The sequence below is a fragment of the Biomphalaria glabrata genome, chromosome 17, assembly GCF_947242115.1.
Source record: "Biomphalaria glabrata chromosome 17, xgBioGlab47.1, whole genome shotgun sequence".
NCBI lineage: Eukaryota > Metazoa > Mollusca > Gastropoda > Planorbidae > Biomphalaria > Biomphalaria glabrata.
In genome coordinates this window covers 15,120,610-15,144,758 of record NC_074727.1, presented here as the reverse complement: position 1 = coordinate 15,144,758, position 24,149 = coordinate 15,120,610, and the positions used below count along the sequence as shown (strand labels likewise).

The 24,149-nt window shown below is 37.0% G+C and overlaps 1 protein-coding gene across 1 annotated transcript in view; it reads left to right on the top strand.

The window, feature by feature from the left end:
• LOC106056720 (thyrotropin-releasing hormone receptor-like) overlaps positions 1-24,149 on the top strand; it is a 111,647-nt gene that overhangs the window by 62,223 nt on the left and 25,275 nt on the right. Inside the window, exon 2 of the mRNA XM_056016068.1 lies at positions 13,217-13,340. The gene's annotated coding sequence lies outside the window, so the exon portion shown is untranslated. The remainder of the gene's footprint in view (positions 1-13,216; positions 13,341-24,149) is intronic.

Genomic DNA, 24,149 nt, shown 5'->3' with positions numbered 1-24,149 from the left:
CTTTCTTTCTTCTCTCTCTCTCTCTCTTTCCGACTCTCTTTCTTTCTTTCTTCACTTTCTCTCTCACTATCTATCTTCTCTCTCTCTTTCTTCTATCTTTATGTCTTTTCTCTCTTTTCTCTCTCTCTTCTCTCTATTTTTCTCTTTCTCTCTCTTGTATATATATATATATATATATTTATTTTTTCTCTTCGTTTCGAAGTTTTCTTCGATTGTTCTACCTACCTTTCCTTACTTTCATACTTTGATTTCTTTTTCTTACTTTTCTAGTTTCTTACTTTCTTAGTTTTCATTGTCTGTCGTTTTTCCTGTAAAATCCCCTTTAATTTATCTTTTCACAGCACTATCTCTCTCTCAACCAATTTTTTTATATTCTTTTTTCTTTCTTTCTTTTCTTACTATATATATATAAGTATATATTATTCCTCCTTCATTCTTTTATCCATAGGCTCTCTCTCTTTCTCTCTCTCTTTCTCTCTCTGTGATTCCTTCTTCTTTATTCTTTTTACTCTTTCTCTTTCTCTCTCTGTGATTCCTTCTTCTTTATTCTTTTTACTCTTTCTCTTTCTCTCTCTGTGATTCCTTCTTCTTTATTCTTTTTACTCTTTCTCTTTCTCTCTCTGTGATTCCTTCTTCTTTATTCTTTTTACTCTTTCTCTTTCTCTCTCTGTGATTCCTTCTTCTTTATTCTTTTTACTCTCTCTCTCTCTCTCTCTCTCTCTTTTTCTCTCTCTTTCTTTCTCTTTCTCTCTCTGTGATTCCTTCTTCTTTATTCTTTTTACTCTCTCTCTTTCTCTCTCTGTGATTCCTTCTTCTTTATTCTTTTTACTCTCTCTCTCTCTTTTTCTCTCTCTTTCTTTCTCTTTCTCTCTCTGTGATTCCTTCTTCTTTATTCTTTTTACTCTCTCTCTCTCTTTTTCTCTCTCTTTCTTTCTCTTTCTCTCTCTGTGATTCCTTCTTCTTTATTCTTTTTACTCTTTCTCTTTCTCTCTCTGTGATTCCTTCTTCTTTATTCTTTTTACTCTTTCTCTTTCTCTCTCTGTGATTCCTTCTTCTTTATTCTTTTTACTCTTTCTCTTTCTCTCTCTGTGATTCCTTCTTCTTTATTCTTTTTACTCTCTCTCTCTCTTTTTCTCTCTCTTTCTTTCTCTTTCTCTCTCTGTGATTCCTTCTTCTTTATTCTTTTTACTCTCTCTCTCTCTTTTTCTCTCTCTTTCTTTCTCTTTCTCTCTCTGTGATTCCTTCTTCTTTATTCTTTTTACTCTCTCTCTCTCTCTCTTTCTCAATCTTTTTCTATCTCTCTCTCTCCTCCTATTTTCTACCTATGTATCTATTCATCACTTTAACTATTTGCCTGCCTCGCTACTTCTTTTGGCTCTTTGCTTCGATATGAACAGGTCTTCTTTCGTGTGTTAATGCTCTCTGCAGTGGATTTCATTCTGACATTGTTTTATTCAACCCAACATGTGGACCAGTCTGTCTAGAGTCTAGGCAAACATGAAATGTCAACACTAAAAGATAAATAAATATATTTTACAAACAATGTTTTCATATTAAATACAATATATATATATATATATAGTTTGCAAGATCAATATTCAGTTTTTCAAGAGAATTTTTTTTCACTTGATATTATTGTTGTTTTTGTTTAGTTGTTAACGACAATGTCTCAACTGTTATGGTTTAGATTTAGATTTATTTATATTCCTTTACACAAGAGCGGCAGATCTGAGGTGTGACAGGTGTACATTGAATATGTATGTAACTTTCTTTATTCCCTCAAGTTTGTATACAAGTTAGTTGACAGGTTTTAAGTTTATTTTTTGAATCTATTGTTATTAATATTTTTTTGTATCTTCGAAGTTCTAAACATCCAAACATCTTGAGTGTCATCAGCTCGTTCATCCAGCGGTATCTTATTTCTTTCTACACATATCTCTCCATTCCTGCCGCTTTCATTGTCATTTAATTTGTGATTTCTTTCTGTCTAGGCTCGCTAGCTCTCCATTTGTCTCTTTGTAGCTCTGACTTCTCTCTCTCTCTCTTTCTCTCTGTTTCTCTCTCTCTCTCTCTCTCAGCTCTACTATGTGGATCTATCTGTCACTCTTTGTCTCTCTCGTCTTTCTATGAACCTCAGCGACGCTTTCTGTCTTTGTTTCTCTGTCTCTGTTTCTCTGTCTCTGTTTCTGTCACTGTTTCTCTGTCTCTGTTTCTCTGTCACTGTTTCTCTGTCTCTGTTTCTCTGTCTCTGTTTCTCTGTCTCTGTTTCTCTGTCTCTGTTTCTCTGTCTCTCTGTTTCTCTGTCTCTGTTTCACTGTCTCTCTATTTCTCTGTCTCTGTTGCTCTCTGTTTCTCTGTCTCTGTTTCTCTGTCTCTCTGTTTCTCTGTCTCTGTTTCTGTGTCTCTCTGTTTCTCTGTCTCTGTTTCTCTGTCTCTCTGTTTCTCTGTCTCTCTGTTTCTCTGTCTCTGTTTCTGTCTCTGTTTCTCTGTCTCTGTTTCTCTGTCTCTCTGTTTCTCTGTCTCTGTTTCTCTGTCTCTCTGTCTCTGTTTCTCTGTCTCTCTGTTTCTCTGTCTCTGTTTCTCTCTGTTTCTCTCTCTCTCTGTTTCTCTGTCTCTGTTTCTGTCTCTGTTTCTCTGTCTCTGTTTCTCTGTCTCTCTGTTTCTCTGTCTCTCTGTTAATGTCTCTGTTTCTCTGTCTCTGTTTCTCTGTCTCTGTTTCTCTGTCTCTCTGTCTCTGTTTCTCTGTCTCTCTTTCTCTGTCTCTCTGTCTCTCTGTTTCTCTGTCTCTGTTTCTCTGTCTCTGTTTCTCTGTCTCTGTTTCTCTATCTCTGTTTCTCTGTCTCTGTTTCTCTGTCTTTGTTTTTCTATCTCTGTTTCTCTATCTCTGTTTCTCTGTCTCTGTTTCTCTGTCTCTGTTTCTCTGTCTCTGTTTCTCTATCTCTGTTTCTCTGTCTCTCTGTTTCTCTGTCTCTCTGTTTCTCTGTCTCTGTTTCTCTGTCTCTGTTTCTCTGTCTCTCTGTTTCTCTGTCTCTGTTTCTCTGTCTCTGTTTCTCTGTCTCTGTTTCTCTATCTCTGTTTCTCTGTCTCTGTTTCTCTATCTTTCTGTTTCTCTGTCTCTGTTTCTCTGTCTCTCTGTCTCTCTGTTTCTCTGTCTCTCTGTTTCTCTGTCTCTGTTTCTGTCTCTGTTTCTCTATCTCTGTTTCTCTGTCTCTGTTTCTCTGTCTCTCTGTTTCTCTGTCTCTGTTTCTCTATCTCTGTTTCTCTCTGCATCATCTGCCTCTCTGTTTTCTACCTCTTCAAACCGTTCAGCATGCCTCTCTATTTCTCTAGTCCTAGACACACGAGTCCAGAATGAACTATATTTTAACCTCTTCTACTTACAAACTGACCATAAGTTCAATGACGCTGTCCCTATTTGTTCAATACGCATAATATTATCCTTCCCAGCATGCATTATTTACTAGTTGAAAGACCAACACAGCTTCCTTCCGTAAACAGCAGAAGTTTGTCCACTAATCAACACAAGAGTTTCATAGCCTGGGGATCTGGCGTCACCTTACTGTATTTATTTCAATCATTCATTTTTTTTTTCTTTAATTTGTATCCCAAGAAACTGATACAACTTACCGATGTAAAACGTTGAAGAGAGACGGCTCAAAAGCTGTAAGTACCAAAAATGTGTGGCACAGGACGAAACTTATCAGTATTTATTTAGATTTATTTATATTCCTTACTACAAGCGCGGCAGATCTGAGGTGTGACAGATGTACATTGATTATGTATGTAACTTTCTTTATTTCTTCAAGTTTGTGTACAAGTTTGTTGACAGGTTTTAAGTTTATTTTGAAGTCTTCTGTTATTAATATTTTTTTTTATCTTCGAAGTTCTAAACATCCAAACATCTTGAGTGTCATCAGCTCGTTCATCCAGCGGTATCTTATTTCTTTCTACACATATCTCTCCATTCCTGCCGCTTTCATTGTCATTTAATTTGTGATTTCTTTCTGTCTTGGCTCGCTAGCTCTCCATTTGTCTCTTTGTAGCTCTGAGTACAAAGTCAACTATCAATTAGTAAGCTACTAAAAATTCACCTCTCTAAAATTCAACTACTAATGATTAAACTATCCATAAGTCAACTATCAATAAGTCAATCATCAATAAGTCAACTTTCAGTAAGTCAACTATCAATAAGATAACTTCTTTCAATAAGTCAACTATCAATAAGTCAGCTACTAAAAATTCAGCTCTCTATAATCCAACTACCAATGACTAAACTATCAATAAGTCAACTTTCGTTAACTCAACTTTCAGTAAATCAACTATCAATATGTCAACTTTCAGTAACTCAACTATTAATAAGTTTGATGCCACTAACACACTGATTTTCTCCCTTAAATTTCGACAGTAGATGGGTTTTTAAATTTTATCTTGACATAAGACGTACTCCAGACGTATGCCAATCAAAACAAGACATTTCTGTTTACCAGTTGTTTGCGTTTTCCACTTAGTTACCGAGTCGCTGAGCAGACGTGAATGTATCTCTAACGTTAGCCAAACGTCTCAAATTTCTCTGATTTTATTTCGATGTTTTCCCCATTTCACAATACGTATTTATTATTTCCCCCTTATTATATGCTCGGAGTGTTTTTCCAACATCAAACACAAATATTCCCCAACACGTAAACCAAGATTGATCCAATACACGCACACAGCTGTGCTGCTCCCGCCATTAATTACAGGTTGCAAGGTCACGTCTGCCTCAACCTGAAACTTTGCCGCCAATTCTGAAATTAATCAAATTGCCAATGTAAAAGCAGCCACCCCTCCTCCCCCCTCCCCCTTCCAGAAATAGAAATACACGCAGACGACTAAGTTGATATCTCAAATTTCTGACCCGCCAAAAATACTAGCCATTAAAATCAGAATCCACGCTGGTGTATCATTTAGAGATAAGCCTGTATCAATAAGATACAATTTCTCCTGTACAAACAAGGAAAACGCCAGAAGTTTAGCACAAGTTTCCCTCATTTTTTTTCTCTTCGGTCTTGTCTATCTTCTACATCTGGCCGAGAAATCAATCAAAGCGCGGGAAATGTTGATCATCTCGCGAGAGTCTACTGACGAGAGCCGTCTGCTGGGGCGTTCTATCAAATATGGATTCTGTCATGAGATGGACAGTTCTCGAAGCGTGACAAAATGGGTACAAAATATTTTTTGGGGTGGTGGTTGATGTCTGTGTTTTCATTGATTTGTGTTTGCGCGTCGTTATATTTGTAGCTCTGTCTGAAACGGACATGACGTCATTAATCCATTAATACTGGAATTTTTTTTTATTTTTTCAAAATATGGGCCTAAACATTCCTGGATTGGATATTCTCATCAATGTTGGATAACGTTTTTTAGGAGACGCCGGTGTAAAAATGTCGGGAAAAGCTTTGTATTTCAAACAATTAGAATACACTTTTATTACTCTAGAAACATATTTCTAAATTAAAAATCCTAGTCTTCACCAGGATTCGAACCCAGGACCCCCAGTTGGGATTTTTAATATTGGGATCTGTGTGCACCTTTGAGTCCACCCAGCTCTAATGGGTACCTGACATAAGTTGGGGAAAAGTAAAAGCGGTTGGTCGTTGTTGTGGCCACATACCACCCCCATCAACCGTAGGCCACAGAAACAGATGACCTTTAAATCATCTTTCCTATATAAAACAAGGTCTGAAAGGGGAACTTTTTTTTACCGTCAAAGCCTTGCCCAAGACGCAAATTAAGGTACTAATGATGTTTCTAATGATGATTATCATCAGGATTAAAGTTATATTCTCCACCCCCTCCCCTTCATCCTGGGTAGGTAACCAAGCGGTTCATGCCTTAAAAAGACAATCGGTCTCAAAAATTATTTTTTACGGAATTTCTCTTCATCATCTAATAAATTGCAGGCGTGGCTTCAGAGAAAAAGATAATTACGTCCGCCACGTGTCCAGGTGTTAATCCGTCTTGCATGTTAATTAGAGACTAAACTTCACTAAGACATTGGTTGATTAAGGCAACGTGTTACTTGTTCTAATGGCACCAGAGAAGAAAAATCCCTAGTAAGCATCACTTTTCGAGCAATACAAAAGAAAGTGGATTACTTTTCCGGCAGACATTCTTTTTAAATATATAGTTTTAATTACATTATATGCCTTGGCATGTAGAGAAGATTTGTTTCTTATTTATGTAATATTTACGTTTTGCATTTGAATACTTTTTTTTCAACCAGTAATCAATGATTTAAATAACAAGTTATATATAGTCTTGCACGCGTGACTATCTTTAACTCTTTCTCTCCTATTGACGTTGATTTGACCTTAATAAATTAAATTTATGTTTCATTTTATAAACTTCTCTTTGTCTTATATAAAAAGAGCATGCATTCCCCTTTTAATTCTAGACCAAATAAAACATTTCCTGATAACAAATGAAAAAGTTATTAAAAAGGTAATGAGCAAAATGAAGAATTCGTAGAAACGTGGAGAAATAATTACGGAGAGAAAGAGTTAATATTAGTAATTAGCGCTTTAAAAAAAACATCTCTTCCATAATCTCTCATCCACTTGCATTGAGCTCTATCTTATCTTCTTATCTTATATAATACAGACGTTACTTCAAAAAAGAAGATGATTACGTCCTACGCGTCATGCATTTAGTCATGCATATTAACCAATGACTTAAATTCTGCCAAGTCACTGGTTTTCCTGGCTAGCTCAGGCAACCCATTCCATGCTCTAATAGCACTAGGGAAGAAGGAGTATTTGTACAAATTTGTCCTAGCATATGGGACGAGGAATGTGCCTTTATCTTTGTGTCTTTCAGAGTATTTTATTAAATTTTGTTTTTGTATTTGAAGATTATGGTTCAGTGTTTTATGTATTATTGCTACTTTACTTTTGAGCCTTCTGTCCTGAAGGCTTTCTAAATTTAGTGATTTTACTAAAGGTGTTACTCTAGTCAAATGTGAATATTCGTTTGTTATGAATCGCACTGCTCTATTTTGTGTCTGTTCTAGTTTCTTAATGTTTTCTTGAGTTGAGGGGTCCCAAACAGAGGATGCATATTCTATTATTGGCCTAACCAAGGTTAAATAACATTTTAGTTTTATTTTCTTATTTGATTTATAGAAATTTCTTTTAATAAATCCTAATGCTTTGTTTGATTTTTTTGTAGTTTCATCAATATGTGGATTCCATGACAGTTTTTCATTTATTATAACACCTAGGTATTTTGCGTTTTTAGTCTGTGTTACTGGTTTGCCATGAATAAGATAAGTGGAATTAATTTGTTTTAGTTTTTTTGTTACTCTTAACAACTGAAATTTTTCTGGGTGGAAAGACATGCTCCAATTTGATTCCCATTTCTGTAATTCATCTAATTCTCTTTGTAAAATATCTGTGTCTTGTGTTGTTTTTATTGTTCTATATATTATGCAATCGTCTGCAAATAATCTGACTTTTGGTCCTGAAGTAATGCAATTTGGTAAATCATTTATGTAAATTAAAAATAGTAGTGGACCCAAGACTGTTCCTTGAGGTACACCTGAGTTTACTGTTATCGGTGTTGATCTAGAACCATTTATTATTACAGTTTGTTCTCTGCCTGTCAGAAAGTCTTTAATCCACTGATGCAGTGGACCATTAATGCCGAAATATTTTAATTTTTTAAGCAAGCTATGGTGGTGAACTTTGTCAAAAGCCTTAGAAAAATCTAGTAAGATAGCATCTATTTGTTCACTATTATCTAAACCTTTTGAAAAATCATCAATTAGTCCTATTAGTTGTGTTTCACATGATCTATATTTCCTAAAGCCATGTTGGTATGGTGTGAGGACATTATGTTTGTCTAAGTGGTTTATGATGTTGCTACATATTATGTGTTCTAGGATTTTACATGTGATGCTGGTAAGTGATACTGGTCTGTAGTTTCCTGGGTCAGATTTTTCTCCTTTTTTAAATAGGGGGGTGACATTAGCTTCTTTCCAGTCCTTTGGTACTCTGCCCTGGTTAAGTGAAGCCTGAAAGAGTATTTTGAACACTGGGGCTAGCTCATTACTTAGTTCTTTGAGTAATCTAGCTGGAATACCATCAGGTCCAGAAGCTTTATTTGGTTTGGTGTTGGCTAATAGTTTTTGAATTCCATTTTCTTGTACTACTATATCTTCTATGTTGTCTACTTGGTTCAAATTCAGTAATATGTCTTTGTCTCCTGGGGCTGAGAATGCTGATGCAAAGTATTTGTTTAGAATGTTTGCTTTAGTTTCATTATCATTATGTATTATGTTATGTTCATCTTTTAATGGCGCTACGCCTGTTGTTTCCATTTTCTTAGACTTAATGTATGACCATAGGTTTTTGTTGTTATCTTTAGATATTACATTGTTTATGTATTCACTCTGCAGCTGTCTGCTTACTTTTTGGGTTAATTGTTTAATTTTTATATACTTTTTGTAAACTCTTTCTGCATTAGTTTCTTTAAATTTTCTATATAGGTTTTCCTTCTGTTTACAAAGCTTCTTTAGTCTATTATTAAACCAGCATTTATTTATTTTGTTTAGTGTGTACTTAGTTGGTATATGATTTTCTATAATGCTTTTAAGATGGTTTTTAATGAAATTCCAGAGGTCATCGACTGGTTGGTTAATGTCTAAGACTAGAGCATTCCTTATTTTGTACAAACAGGAGTCCGTCATGTTTAAGGAACAAGGGCGTCAGCACTTCATATAAAACAACTTTGAACTAAACCGTTCTAGTTCTTATAGAACGAATCGAATGAATTTCTCGCTTACGTTCCACCGAGTTCCGTTCAATTCCGTTTTTATTTGTGTTTCATTTTTAGTTTGAAATGAACAAGCCATGCTCTATGAATAGTGATGTTTATAGAACAGAACAGCCGCCAATGTACAGACTCAGCAAAAATATATAATTATATAGATAGAACATTTTAGAATTACCACAAAAAAAAAAAGAAACAGCCGTTTCTTGCGGGTACGCTCTGTATTATTTATAGCCCACATTTATCAAACACAAATGTTCCTTGATATTCTGAACATACTTACATCTCAGCCTAAACATCAGGTAGGACTACGGGGTGGTGGCGGGCAGAGTTTGAACCCGAGACTATCAAGACAATACAACAACAGTCCAGAGCGCATACCACACCACCAGACTACACATCTTTTACAAATTTGTTTAATTTTTTTATTTGATTCTACAGTACAAAAAAAGTGCTCAAAATGTTTTCTTAAGTATAGATGATTAAATGTTTCTGTATCTTGTACACTGGAAACACTAAAGGGCTTGCTATTTATGGACTAGCCTCTATTGAATGGGAATCTTACATAAGAAAAGCATTTTTTCTATTTTTAAATAGTCTCCATTAGTTTCCAAATTGAACACACACACACAAAGTTAAAGTTTCTTTCTCACTTTCTGTCCTAGATTTTTTTTTCGGTTTAGAGGACAAGCAATCTCTTATTTCAACCGAGTGAGGTGGTGTCTAATTGATTCAGGGACCAGTCCAACTATAATAAGTAATCTACGGTCAGAATCGACCTAGACAGTGTCCGGTGATGGTCAAGCTTGTTTTTATTTTTTTGGATGGGAGTTTGGGGGGTGGGTTGTCGCGGCTTGATCGATACAGTTGTACACAGGGGCAGCTTACAGACAGTTCGAATATACTTCATTCTTTATGTACGCCTGTCCATTAGCGTCCAAGCTAGATGGTCAATAAACACTAGCTTTATTTTAAACGATTGGGCAATAACCGAAACGATCCTAAGTAGTTTTTTGATTCCAAAGAAAGAATGAATTAATCAAATAAACAAGCCAAATATATAAATACATTTTTTGTAAGTTTACAAAATGACAAGCAAGGCTTATCACTCCTCTTTCTAAATAAAACCAAATTACTTATTTTAATGATACTTAACCCCACACCAGTGGGAATCGTGGTACGCTTGAATTGGCTTGGCTTGACTAACTATTAAGGGGGCTCGAGGTTCGACACTAAAGGCAGCACGGAAAACCTTCTCCCAGATACCCCCTCCCCCACTGGTCCACAAATGAGACTGGACCATAGCGCTCTGAGCATGCTATAAGAATGAAAGCAGCGTTATATAAACGCTATAATTATTATTACCAATAATCGATTTACTGTTTATTTATTTTTCCTTGAGTCATGTATTGTCTTAGAACGAGACGAACGTTTATATACGGGCAAGATTATTTTTTTTTACACACTTGAGACCAAAACAAAAACCTCTGCCCAAGCTAAGCATAGACGGAAGAAAAAGAACATAAAGCTGCCACCAACCGACAACGGTTTTGTCTGCCTAAATGTGGCAAAATATGTAGGTCAAAGCCAGGTCTGCATATCCACGTGTATTATTGCACTTTTCCTTATTGATCTTAAGACTGGTATTTATAGGTGACGGGTTCAAATGAGTTTAACAAAAGTCTTTATCCAGACGATATAGGGAATTAATATCTTTGTCTTCTGCATATCATGCAAGATGGCATGGTGGTCGAGTGGCAGAGCGCTTAGCTTCTGAATGGATAGATCACGAAATCGAATCTCAGTAAAGATCGGAGAGTAGGACATCCTCGTTCACCGTGAATGAAATAAGCCGTTGGACTTCTGCCCCGTTGGACTTCTGCCCCGTTGGACTTCTGCCCCGTTGGACTTCTGCCCCGTTGGACTTCTGCCCCGTTGGACTTCTGCCCTGTTGGACTTCTGCCCCATTGGACTTCTGCCCCGTTGGACTTCTGCCCCGTTGGACTTCTGCCCCATTGGACTTCTGCCCCGTTGGACTTCTGCCCCGTTGGACTTTTTTTTTCTTTTAGTTTTCTTTAACACAATGGTTCCCAAACTTTTTCCTTAACGGAACAAATCTTTTGAGTATTTAGCGGAACACTTTGCTATTTCTTGTCTTTCATGAGAAATTAATTCATGTGGTGGCCTACAAGTTAACTATTCCAGTAGTTCGTGGAACACCTATTCAGGCCTGGCGGAACACTAGGGTTCGCGAAACACAGTTTGGGAAACACTGCTTTAGCAAAGAATTCAATTAGAATCTCTGCAGTAGATGTGTTAAGCTTTCAGTGTTTGTGTTTATTTACTTGACCTGGGTTTTTGTTCATGTCTTACTTGTTTCAGGTAATTTACACTTGACTTACTAAAAAAAAAACCCAGACAATAAACAAAGACATAAAACCGCCAACCAGACAACTTATTAAGACAGGTGCAGCGTAGCAATCAACCGTTGACTATCTGGCGATTGTTGATTGATACTTTAAACCGAGCGATATATCTTCGAGTGGGGAAATCGTTCTTGTAACTTTATAACCGTTTCAACAGCAGCCGATTCCCCCTCTCAGCCTGAACCAATCAAAAATGTTCCCTCCGCACGCGAGAACACACCCTACGTAAACACTCTCGAGTGTGAAGTACGAATAAAAAAAAAAAAAAAAGACCCCCAAAATGTTTATAACAACAACTAAAGATAGAGAAAAAAAAGTGAAAGCTGTCAGGGATGGGTTGATTTAATTGACTTGTGGCCAGGCTATCTCTAGCAAGCCGCGGGATAAGTCATTGCTTGCTGGTCATTCGGTCAGCAAGGTCTTCAGTAAAGGCTAATAGCTTAAGCACACATGATACCGCTGAAAGAGACATTGGAATCGATCCACGTAATTGAAAGAGATGCACAATTCACAGTTTTGTAAAGTTTTTGGGTTTTTTTTTTCGTCTAACCCTATCTTGGCTAAGCCACTGACCTACATAGTAAGCATTATACAAGTACTATTTCAGTACAATAAAGTTCCATCGGATCATGAAACATTAACATGTTCAAAGATATTTCACGTGACTAGTGCTAAGGGCAATGCCAGGTCAGACGTGAAGCCCCAGAAACTTGATTTCAAAGTGACTAAGTTCCGCTAATGTTGTCAGGGGGAAGTAATAAGGATAGGAAGAGAAAAAAGTTCTATAAGTTCTATATATTTATCTCCGCTTATTTTTTTTTTTTTATTTTGGGAGGGAATACAAACGATGACAAGTTTCGTGGATGAAATTCAACAAGCTGCAACAACTTTCTCCATTTTGTCTGGAAGTTGGTTGAAAGGTTGCATATTATTAATTGTGGTTAATCCAACTCACATTCATTTACCAATATTACAAGGATTATACTTTATACCACGAACGTTCAAATATATTACTAAAATGACATACACTACATACACAAGACACACTAGGCAATATGGAAAATATATATAACAAAAAAACATTTAAAAAGACGAAGCTTGTCTAAGGGGAGGAACGCCGCGCTTACAACTATATCTCTAAAAATGTAGAAGTTGTTTCCTTTATTTAGATATAGTTGTAAATGCAGAGCACTTTCCCTGAGATAAAAAAAAAAGTTAAAGTTCCCTTTCTGACCTTGTGGTCTATAGGTCATCTGTTTCTGTGGCCTACGGTTAACGAGGGTGTCATGTCGCCAGCACAATGACCAACCGCCTTTACTTTTACCCAACGTATGTCAGGCACCCAATAAAGCTGGGTAAACTCAGAGGTGTCCAAAGATCCCAAAATTAAAAATCCCAGTCTTCACCAGGTTTCGAACCCGGGACCCCGCTTCGGAAGCCAAGCGCTTTAAAGCTCAACCATCCCGCCTTCTCCCTGAGATAAGCTGCTTTTTTAAATACTTTTTTTTTGTTTCTTTTTAAAATCCTATTAGTTTAGTCTTTTTTTTTGGGGGGGGGGGGATGGCTGAGAAAAAGTTGGTTTGCAGCAAGTCTTGAAATTGAAATTCCTGACTCTGTCAATAATCTTCTTTTTTTGAAGTAACGTCTGTATCATATAAGATAAGATAAGATCCGTTGGGATCATATCAAATCCGAACACATCCGATACGAAGAGATCTGATTCCATCCGATGCGTATTCAATCCGAACCGATCAAATGCTGTCAGATCGGATTTTATTTAAAATTAAAATAGGAATTGATTTTAATTGTGCGTTTACATATTACTTGTACGCCATAACGCGCGCACACACACATACACACAAATATATATAATGAGGAAAAAAATAATTTAAAAAGAAAATACTTGTAACATGTTGTTTTTTTCTCCCTAGAGTTGAATAGTAAAAATGGTTTTCTTTTATTTCTAACAATTTTTTTTCCAGTCCGCGTGAATGGATTCAGTGCGGAAGTGATGTCACACAAGATGGATAGATCGGAAGCTGTTCAGCTAGACCTAAAATTAGCTATTCCAGTGCCTCGTGTTGGAAACAAGGCCAGAAATGAGAGGTGTGTAACTTTGTACTGTGTCTGTTGTGGTCACTGTTGAGAGACCACGTGACAAGTTGTAAACGTCTATGTGGTCATGTTATAACACTTACATTCGTTGTTGTTGTTGTTGTTGTTTTAAATTGCTTTTTATATTGCGCGTTTTTCATGCTCTAGCAAGCTCTGGTCCACATTTGTGGCCATGTTGGGGCTCTCTGAAATTGTACTTTCGGGTGATAAACAAACATAAACTGAAGTCGAGTAGAATGTCTTAGAAAATCCAGGTCTACATTTGAGATTCGAATTCGACTACCCCCATCCCACCCCTTCACATTCCCATTTTAGGTTTTCAAGAAGCTTATGTTGATAAGCCACACATCCTTATAACAGTGAAATGAAAAAACTAATAAAATATAGGAACCTTCTCTTGGAGATTACGCAATTATGGAAGTTATCCAAAATAACAATAAGCCCTATTGTTAAATCAACCGAGGGGATAATGACAACTGACCTCACAGATACATTCAAGGCCCTTAACATTGCTAAGAAGACTCTCGTTGCCTGTCAGAGGGCGGTACTGCTGCAGACTTGCCACATCATCAGAAAATTCCTCAGTTCTTATGTTCAGATTGCCATACCAGACTGTGATGTTGAATCATAAAATACTGCAGATGTGAGCATCGTCAAACATGGCAAGGCTATAAAAACAATTTCATTATTTTTTTCTCTTGAAAGTCGCTAATCATTTTTTAAATTATTTTCTTTTTACATTTAATATTAAAAAATGTTATAAACCTAGACATTTTTTTGTTTCAAAGGCTCTTTGGGTCCTTTGGGTCACGAGTCTGGGCGAAATCACGTTCTCGCCATGGTTGCTACGCCACTGATACCATCGCACAGGCTCAAAACTATTTAGTGAAATAGAAATAGGTCAGATGGATTGCAAAGCAATACTCCGTGAATAAACTTTTAAAGAAAATGGTGCAGACGTTAAGACTATTCTCATTGGGAAAAAAAATTCGCCTTCTTATTTTCATTTCTTTTAAATACTTTTTTAAAAATGTATTTTATACCATGTTTGACAATTGCACTGGGACAGCAGACAAACCCCCCCCCCCCCCCCAGATTTGGTGAATAGATCAAGACTTTTCGAGCGTACGTTAAATAGATTCTTGAAACTTTTTTTTTTCAATATATTGTAAAAATATCGCTACAAAAGTTTAAAGCAGTGAGTGAACGTTGGTGGCAATAGTTTCCAAACCATTTGTCTTGAAGAGATATCACTATTTGATGTTTGAACTTTAACCTTAACCAACTGCCTCTTGTTTTTATTCAAAGCATTGAAACTGAACTTTCACTTTATTGAATGCACTGAAAGATTTTATAATGTCTTACATAACGAAGTCTCTTTCTAAAGCAATAAAACTGTCTTGAAGTTCTTTCTGTAAACTGTCTTAAAAGTTCTTTCTGTAAACTGTCTTCGAGTTCTTTCTGTAAACTGTCTTAAAAGCTATTTCCGTCAACTGTCTTAGAGATATTTTTAAACAGTCTTGAAATTATTTCTGTAAACTGTCTTAGAGATATTCTTTAACTGTCTTAAAAGTTATTTCTGTAAACTGTCTTAAAGTTATTTCTGTAAACTGTCTTGAAATTATTTCTGTAAACTGTCTTAGAGATATTCTTTAACTGTCTTAAAAGTTATTTCTGTAAACTGTCTTAAAGATATTTCTTCAGACTGCATTGAAGTTGGTTCCATAAACTGTCTTAAGAGATATTTCTGTAAAGTGCGCTAAAGTTATCTCTTCAGAGCGACAAAAAAAAAGGAAGAAAAAAAAAGAGACAATTTAAGCAATTAAAACAAACTATTTGCAACAATTTCCTAAAGACAAGTGATTCAGAAACACGCACACATTTATTTATTTTTTTTAGGTAGAGAAAGAATAATGAAAAATGAAGTTTTCATGAAACAAATTGTGTTTCAGAAGGGGGAAGTAAAATGTGAAGACATTTCTGACGCAGTTATGGATCTTTCTAAAGGTTGTTTCGTTGTTTTTATGTCCTTTATTGTAAACCCTTTTATGAACTGCGTGATTGTTGATTTGGTTTCCACAAACGTTTTGGTTGTTTCCTTCAACTCGAAGCTTGTAGTCTAGAAATAGATGACTTCCTGGTCATGTGGTGTGTATTATATTCTCATTGTCCCTGGTTCGAAACCCACTCGTCATCATTCCTCGTCATCCAGTGAGAGGTTTGGATTAGGGTTAGGGTCTAATAATTGCTTAATCTGAAGGAACTTCCAAAACGTTTAAAACAAAGAAAATGTACATTTTCAAAGTAATTTTTTTTTGCAGATGGTAGAGAAAAAAAGAAATTTAAACAGTATTTCATGCTTTGTCCATTTCATATAGAACTAGCAGAACTTTGTATTCTTTTTGTTTATCTGATTTGACCACGTGACTAGAATTGTAATGCTCCGAAAAGGGTCCTTTTTTAAACACATGATCAAGGTCACACCCAGAGAAATACCGGTCATGAAGTGCCAACTACTTGAAACTAAGGCCCTTCTCGATACCTTTCACACAGGGTGGTGTCGATACCCTCCACACAGGGCGCAATCTCCGTCACCAGCTCAACCCCCTTCCACCAGCCTATCTTTATGTATAATCGAATACATGTAGACCCTACTCTGTAAACGAGCCCGCCCAGCGAGTTGTGACCGTCTAGGGTGGAAATTGAAGGGCTGCCAACACTGGCTATTTTTTTTTCTCTTCTTCTTTGTGGATTGATCGTAAGATTTATGGAAATTGAATGGTTGCTGAAATAGCCGCGGACTTCCTCTTGTCTGTTCATAAAAGTTGGCACTGAATTCTTATTGGGTCGTCCGCCTTTGGTCGAAGACATTGCTGGCGTTATAAAAATCAGGAGAATCCGCATTTAAAATCTGTTTTGATTCGTTAAAGTTCGTCTTTTTGATTGTTGCCTTTTAGCGTTGTTGTTGTTCTTTTTTGTACGGAACGAAAATTTCGGTTGACGTACGAGCCGAGTGATTTATATAGTTCAGAGACACGTATCCAAGGAGCACTCAAAATCCCAGGAGACACGGGAATTTCCGATTACTTTCCATCAACGTGTAGAGAGAATGTTGGAATTTAGGTCATTTATGTCAAAGCAGAAACGGCTTATTGTTTTATTTCTTAAATGTAAGATCAAAATAATCTTGAAACCAGTTTAATACAGACCTAGATAGAGTCTTGATATAGAGTGGCCTACTATACAAAAAAAAAAAAACGTATTTTACTGAGGATGTCTTAGTAGATCTAGCACTCGTTTTACTGAGGATGTCTAATTGTAACGATCATTTCTATTTGAGTGCTAGATGTGAATATCTCTTGATGTTACGATAAGATTGTGTTGATAAGACAATGCGTTTCTGATGTTATAATTTAGTATAGATTTCTATTTTAAACAATGACTGAACACTCAAATAATATCGTCATGCCGGAGAGTCTAGTGTAAATTACTAATTCAAACAACGAAGATCTTGTAACAAAAATACAAAGCTTCAATTCTGGAACTAGGAATCACTAAAAACACACTGTGCAATACAATTTAATTCAACAAGTTTACTACCATACGATAGGAATTTGTCACAGAAACTTCTTTGGCCTACTGGAGAGAGTTACTATATAAATATGCTCGTACTGTCTTTGTTTAAGCTCTCAACTACAGCTGACTAACTCCGTCTTTTCAAAAACTATTATCTCCCTATTACAATATTTGGAAACTATCAACCTCGCTCCTTTTATGGTCATGGAATTCTTGACAGCTTCTTTTCCAAGAAAGCTCGCTTCTGTCCCAACCAATTTGTCTACAATATAACTATGACCTTGCGCTGAAGACGCTTGCAGAAATCTAAAAATAAACTTAATGTAACAGCTGGTTTATGCTAAGTATATCTAGCACTCGTTTAAGTGAAGATGTCTAAGTAGATCTAGCTCTCATATCATTGAAGATATCCAAAAAGGTCTAGCAGTTGTTTAACTAAAGATATTTAAATCGATCTACCGGATCGAAGTAGATCTAATTTATGTAAATGTGTTATGCACTGTAATTAGAAAATGTAAGCTCTGCTAAGTCACTTGTTTCCTTTGTTAATTCAGTCAAACCTTCCATTTTCTAATGACAACATGGAAGAGCATTTGCTTGAATTTGTGTCTTTCTGAATAATTTAGTGATTTTTTTTGTGTAAGTTATCGTTCGGTGTTTTGTACATTATTGCTTCTTCACTTTTCTAGTCTTCAGTCCTGAAGTGCCTCTAAGTTTGGAAATTTCACTAATAGTGTTGCTTTAGTCAAATATATTCGTTAGCTATAAATCTCACGGCTATATTTCATCCACAGTAGACGATTAACCCTTTCAGTCAGGACACTTTAACTAACGTGTCTTTTTTTATTTATTTGATGCTCGAATGTAGAGCTAGACATTTGATCAGAGGGCGGTTCAAGAGTTAAAAAGACGAGGAGGTGAGTGGAGAGGCAGAGACAAATCTCTCTAAATTATTTGCTCTCGTAGTTCGATGCATGCAACCTCCAGCGGCGCTACGTCATAAAAGATTCCACTTGTAACATTTTTTTGTTGTTGCCCACTTGAGGGGTCAGTCAAAAGCACCCTCACTGTTTTTATAACTTGAGTGTTCTCCATCTCATTACAGTAATACTAAGCTGCTGATATTGTTGTGAAATTGTAGATGCTTCTTTTTTTTTACAAAGCTCATATCAGCTCACTATGTCTGTCTGTTTTCTGTCTGTCTGGTAAAAAGTTTGAACACGTAATTTCTTAAACACCTATCATCGAATCAAGAAGAAATATTTTCAGCTTGATCCGAGATTGGGTATGGGAGAAATCACGTGAACAAACATTATACCAGACAGACAGACAGACAGAGTGAGTTGATATAAGCTTTGTATAAACAACATCCACTATAGGTTAACGAGAAAAAGGCCCAACATAAGCAAGAAGCAATCGAGCAACGAAAGTGCGTTCTAAGACATTTCTACGAAAGATTCAAATCTTGAACCTGGATCATTGGCTCGATATCTTTAGGGTTAGGGCTCAATAAGGGAGTAAAATGTTGACCTAAACTTTGTACTGTAACAAATCATTATTTATAGATTAGATGCAGGGTCGTCACCCTGGGAAGAGCACAGAATGCGCATTTAAAACTAAAGAGTGGGGGAGGAGAAAGGAGGCTTCCGGGGGTTCCCTAGCAAACGACGAATTTGAATTTGAAGGCGGAGCAGAGTAAAAGCTGTTTGTTTGTAGGGAAAAAAAGGGGGGGGGGGGAGAATCATGGTTTGCTTGGTCAATATTATGGGATAGATGCCTCGTATCGATGCACCGCTCACGGCGCAGAACTCAAGGATTGCGAGTGAGCCGTCCATTGAGGTGGACAAATATTGACAATGAGGTCAAGTAGAAGAGGTCAAAGGGTTAAGCAGAAGGGTTGCAGATCAAGCCTAAACGATAAAACGTGACAAATGTGTTACGTGTAATGCATGGCTGGATGTTTGCACCCAAGGTAGGTTTGTGTTTGTACTTATTTATTATGTTTGGCTGTGTTGGCTTCTATTCACGATGTGGGTGTCCCAGTGGCAAAGTAGTTGAGAGCTGAATCGAATTGTAAGTGAACAAAAAAAATGCTTTTCAAGCAACCTCGAATTCTTCTTCCTTTCTTACAACCCCCCCCCCAACCCTCCGACATCCACCGAGAAGAACTATATTTTTAGCTTATGACTTTTTATTTTAAAAGCACATCTGGGAATGAAATTTGTCTAGCCAGATAGTACAGGAGATAAATCGGAAATGTTCATACATTCCCTATCAAGCCATGTATCTGTGTTTTATTGCCAATACTTTGCTGTTTGCTTTGGCGATGACATAGTTGATTCTTTATTTTTGTCAGTAGTAGTTAGAGTGAGATTAAATGTATTCTGGTTGTTGTTTAATGTACGAAACAGTTACCTTTTTTTTATTATCATTATTACTATTATTATTATTATTATTATTATTATTAAAAAGCTTCCATCAATTCTTTCCGTCTGGTACAATATTTGTACGGCACAATTTCCTCTTCCTCCCATCACGGGGGGAGGGTGGCACCGTTCGTCGAAATTAGGTACCAACAGTGCAAAGTAAGAACCAATGAAAAACGCCTTCAGCATCTTGCTCAGGTCTAGGCAGCCGCCACCATAGGAGGGTTAGGTTTAGGCTCTACATAGTATTGTATCATATACACACACACACATATATATATATATATATAAGAAAATGGAAACACAACTGAGGTGGTTTGGGGGGGGAGTGAAGCGGTCGTGATAAATAGAAATGTAATGGTCAAAGGAAGACATAGCATGTAAATATCTGTAGATCCTAATGATACCTTCAAGTCATGCATGACACGATTTATTGACTGCAGTGAAGACAAACTTGGGCAAACGTAAACACATTAAGAGGTGCGTAGAGAAGCAAGCCCTTTTGATTTCATTCTTTACACTTTTGTTGACTAGGCGTTATTTGTTGAGGTGAGCGGGTTGGGGGCGGGGGAGGTGAAACTTAAGCGAAAAGTGCAAAACATGAATACTCTCTTTCTCTCTGTCTCTCTCTATTTAGCTCTCTTTCTCTCTCTCTCTCTTTCTCTCTATCTTTTTCTCTTTCTAGCTCTTTCTTTCTCTCTTTCTCTTTTTTCCCTCTTTCTTTCTTTCTCTTTCTCTCTCTCTTCCTCATACACACACAAGTACAAATACCGTAACATAGGGCTTACAAATGTTTGTATAGGTACATTTATTTAAAAATATATATTTGTCTCGTAATCATTGAGTTCTTTGTAGGTGTATATGCTATGCTAATGAAATATATATATATATAAAGATAGAGATAGATAGATAGATAGATAGATAGATAGATAGATAGATAGATAGATAGATAGATAGATAGATAGATAGATAGATAGATAGATAGACAGACAGACAGACAGACAGACGGAGGGATGGATGAATGGATGGATGGATGGATGGATGGATGGATGGATGGATGGATGGATGGTTGAATGGATAGATAGATAGATAGATAGATAGATAGATAGATAGATAGATAGATAGATAGATAGATAGATAGATAGATAGATAGATAGATAGATAGATAGATAGATAGATAGATAGATAGATGGACTTACGGACGGACAGACGGACGGACAGACAGACAGATAGAAAGATAGATAGATAGAAAGATAGATTTTCTTTCTTCTCTATTCCTTTTTTTTTAGCGTCGGTGAAGGGGATAGTGTCGTGAACTCTCCATGGTTCGTGCCGTGCAATGATTTAAATTTCTGATCTAATGGGCTTTTACTGGCAGTTGACATGGCGGAATAAAATCAATTTACTACACACACAAAAAACCTGCTCTGTAACCTTTATGAGCTAATTCTTTTTGGACATTTTCTCTCACGTCGAAGGATATAAGTCCAGGTTTGGATGCCGTTCTGTAGAGCATTGAACAGACAATTTTGTCAAACTGCGGAATGAATGACATCATTTACTCTATTTTCGTGCGTAGAACTGCGTGCCGATACTCTCTAACCATTTGGTGCTATTCAAAAGTTCATAGAGTAATGAAATTAAACATCCTAGCTCAGAACGTCTGCTCGACGCAGAGGATGACGGCGGCCAGTGTTCGAACATCTTCGTGTTCAAAAGTCCAACGCTAACACCACAAGATTTTGTTACCAGTACAATAAAAATATAGAGGATTTGGAGGATTTTCTCGATAAACTAAACAATGCTAATTGAACTTAAATATTGCCAACTTAATAAAAGCCTCTAAAGGAAGAGCTACAAAAAAGTGCTAAAAAAAGTGCCTTTTCATATTACTTTAAACAAAAAAAAAATTAAATACGTATTTTTTAAAGACTATACCTCTTCTAGAGCGATGTTTTCCCCACTAATATATATATAGTTCGTCCATCGTGGTTCGATGATGACCACTTTGTCATCCAGGGGGCTGAGGGCTTTGCACTGGGGTTTTATGCCTCCTCATGTGGCTGGTGAGACCTATGTGATCCCGGAATGTTCGGCCGCACACTGGGCAGGTTATTCCAGCTGGAGCTAGTGACATTTGTCTTGCTTTTCTTTTCTGGCGTTTTTCTTCTGCCAGCGTTGTTCTTTTTTCCTCAGCAACCTGTGCGCCAGTTTTCACAGCGCGACGCCATGATGCTCTGTCATGTGCCTATGTCTCCCAGGTGCCTGGGTCTATGCTGAACGCCTTCAGAGAAGCTTTGAGGGTGTCCCTGAAGCGCTTTCTTTGACCACCTTGCGAGCGCTTTCCTTCGCTTAGTTGGCCATACAAGAGTCGTTTAGGGATGCGGTGGTCTTCCATTCTGTAGACGTGACCTGCCCATCGCAGCTGGGACTGCATCAGGATTGTGTGGGTGCTTTGCAGACACGCTCTTCGAAGGACTTCTGTATCTGGTATTTTGTCTTGCCATTTGACATTTAGTATTTTTCTCAGACATGTCATGTGGAAGTGGTTTAGTTTCTTTGCATGTTTACTGTACACTGTCCATGTTTCTGAGGCATAGAGCAATGTAGGGAGGATGACGGCTCAATAGACCCCTAGCTTGGTGTTTGTGGTGATACCACGTCTGTTCCAGACATTTGTAGACAGTCTGCCGTAGGATGCACTGGCCTTGGCGATACGCAGGTCGATTTCACTATCGATTTTTCCATTTCTGGAGAGTGTGCTGCCAAGATATGTGAATTTGTACACTGCGTTTATATCCTGTCCATTTATAGTAATGCTTGGATCCGAGTAGGCTTTCCCAGGAGCAGGTAGATATAAGACTTCAGTCTTGTTCGTATTGATGGTAAGGCCAAAGTCTGAGCATGCTCTTGAGAAGTCACTGACGATACTCTGCAGATCATTTTTAGAGCAGGCATTTAGGGCACAGTCGTCAGCAAATAGCAATCCCCACTAATAACTAATGACTGTTAGATTAATTAAACAATGAAACATTTTTTACTCCGCCCACCCCACCCCCCTTTCCCGCCGTCAAAGAATCCTAGTTAAGTGAGTGTACAAATGCACTACACTTTATAATACTCCAATAATAGGCCTTAGATCTAGACTTAGAAGATGTGCAAAATGTTCCTAAACATTAATTTATTTAACTCTTCAATCAATAATGCCTTACAATCGGTAATTCCTGAATTCGATAGTCCTTTCGGAAGCGCAATAGCATCCAATCGTCTCGAGACGAATTTTCCAGGTAGCAAAAAATATTAAGTTACCTTTTCTTGGGGGCCAGCTGTTCAGTTCTGTTCAAAAAACCAATTAATTCAGGTAAGTTGATATCGATATTGGCCTAGTTTCAGAAAATAATTGATCTCAGTGTCAATCAAGCTCTGGTTATGTTAGCTACCTACTGAGTACTGAAAGTCTGTGGGACCGCTGGGGCACCACGTGGCTAGGCTTAGGAAATAGTTATCTTCTCGTTTGAAGGAACGTGTGTAACTTGTAAGATAAGATAAGATATGATAAGCTCATTGAAAAAACTTTGGGAGTTAGAAAAAATACAATGTTACTTTTTTTTTTAAATTCCAAGTGTAATATAAGGTAGCCAATGAAAAAGTGACCATTTGTGATGCTATAATTGTGGTCTATAGCTTCAGAAACGCTGTAAAAAGGATACAATATAAATTATGTAACCAATCTTAAGTCCTAATTTCAAAGCAATTTTTTTTTTGTTTTAATGACTATTTTAGTATTACAACATTAAAACATTTTAAACGAATTACTCTACACTGCAGCAACATCGTTCACTAAAGATCTTTAAAAAAAATAATTTATACAGCGCTCTTAAGAAACGTAAGGTAGGCTCAAGGCGCTATAACATAGAAATTCATAAACCCGAGAGTTAAAATGACAAACTGATCTAAACAAGTTTAGAAAGAAAAGGCTGAATGCTCTTCTTGCTGTTTTTGTGTGTGAAGTGAGTTCCAAACCTTTGGTCAATGTACTGAAAAAGTTCGCAAACTGTAATTTTGAGGGACAAACATGGCACCACTAGAAGCGTTAAGCGTTGAGTCCATGATGCGCATGGCTCTCAGGGGATACATATGGAGTAATCAGTTCACTAGTATTAGAAATCTGTCTCTAGTTTCAGAGGTATTTGGTGAAACAAAACAGCAGCATGATTAAAAGACAAACAAACTTTTTCAAGTATCCACTAGCACAAGCATCCAGTAGTTCATTTCTGTAACTTTGGATTGACCTTAAGCGAATATGAAAATTTGCAGAGGCGGTTAAATAGTGCGCAGGGCCCGGCTCGGGGCCCTGGGTGAGTTTCATATCAAGGCCTCAAATAGTTGTACCATGGGCTAACAATGAAATAAAGACAATATATTCTATTTATCGCGGGGCCCCCATAAGGAACGGGGCCTGGGGCGATTGCCCAACTAGCAACCCACTAAGTCTGCCTCTGAAAATACCGTAACCTTCACAGTGACCAGTGTAAATATGACATTGACTCTGACTTGTTTTTGCTTAACCATTACATTGACACTGGCCTGTACTGTGCTTTTAACTGCTACCTTGGCCTCGAACTTACTGTGACTTTAACTCTGACCTTGACTCTGATTTTTTACTTTGTCTTTAACTTTTACTCATTTGTATGTTCTACATGTTTCTGGTGTTCTTTCAGAGTTGAAGATCATTTACTTCCTAGCCCAAATCTCCCGCCATCTTTGGGGTTTACAAAAAAAAACAACATACGGTGAC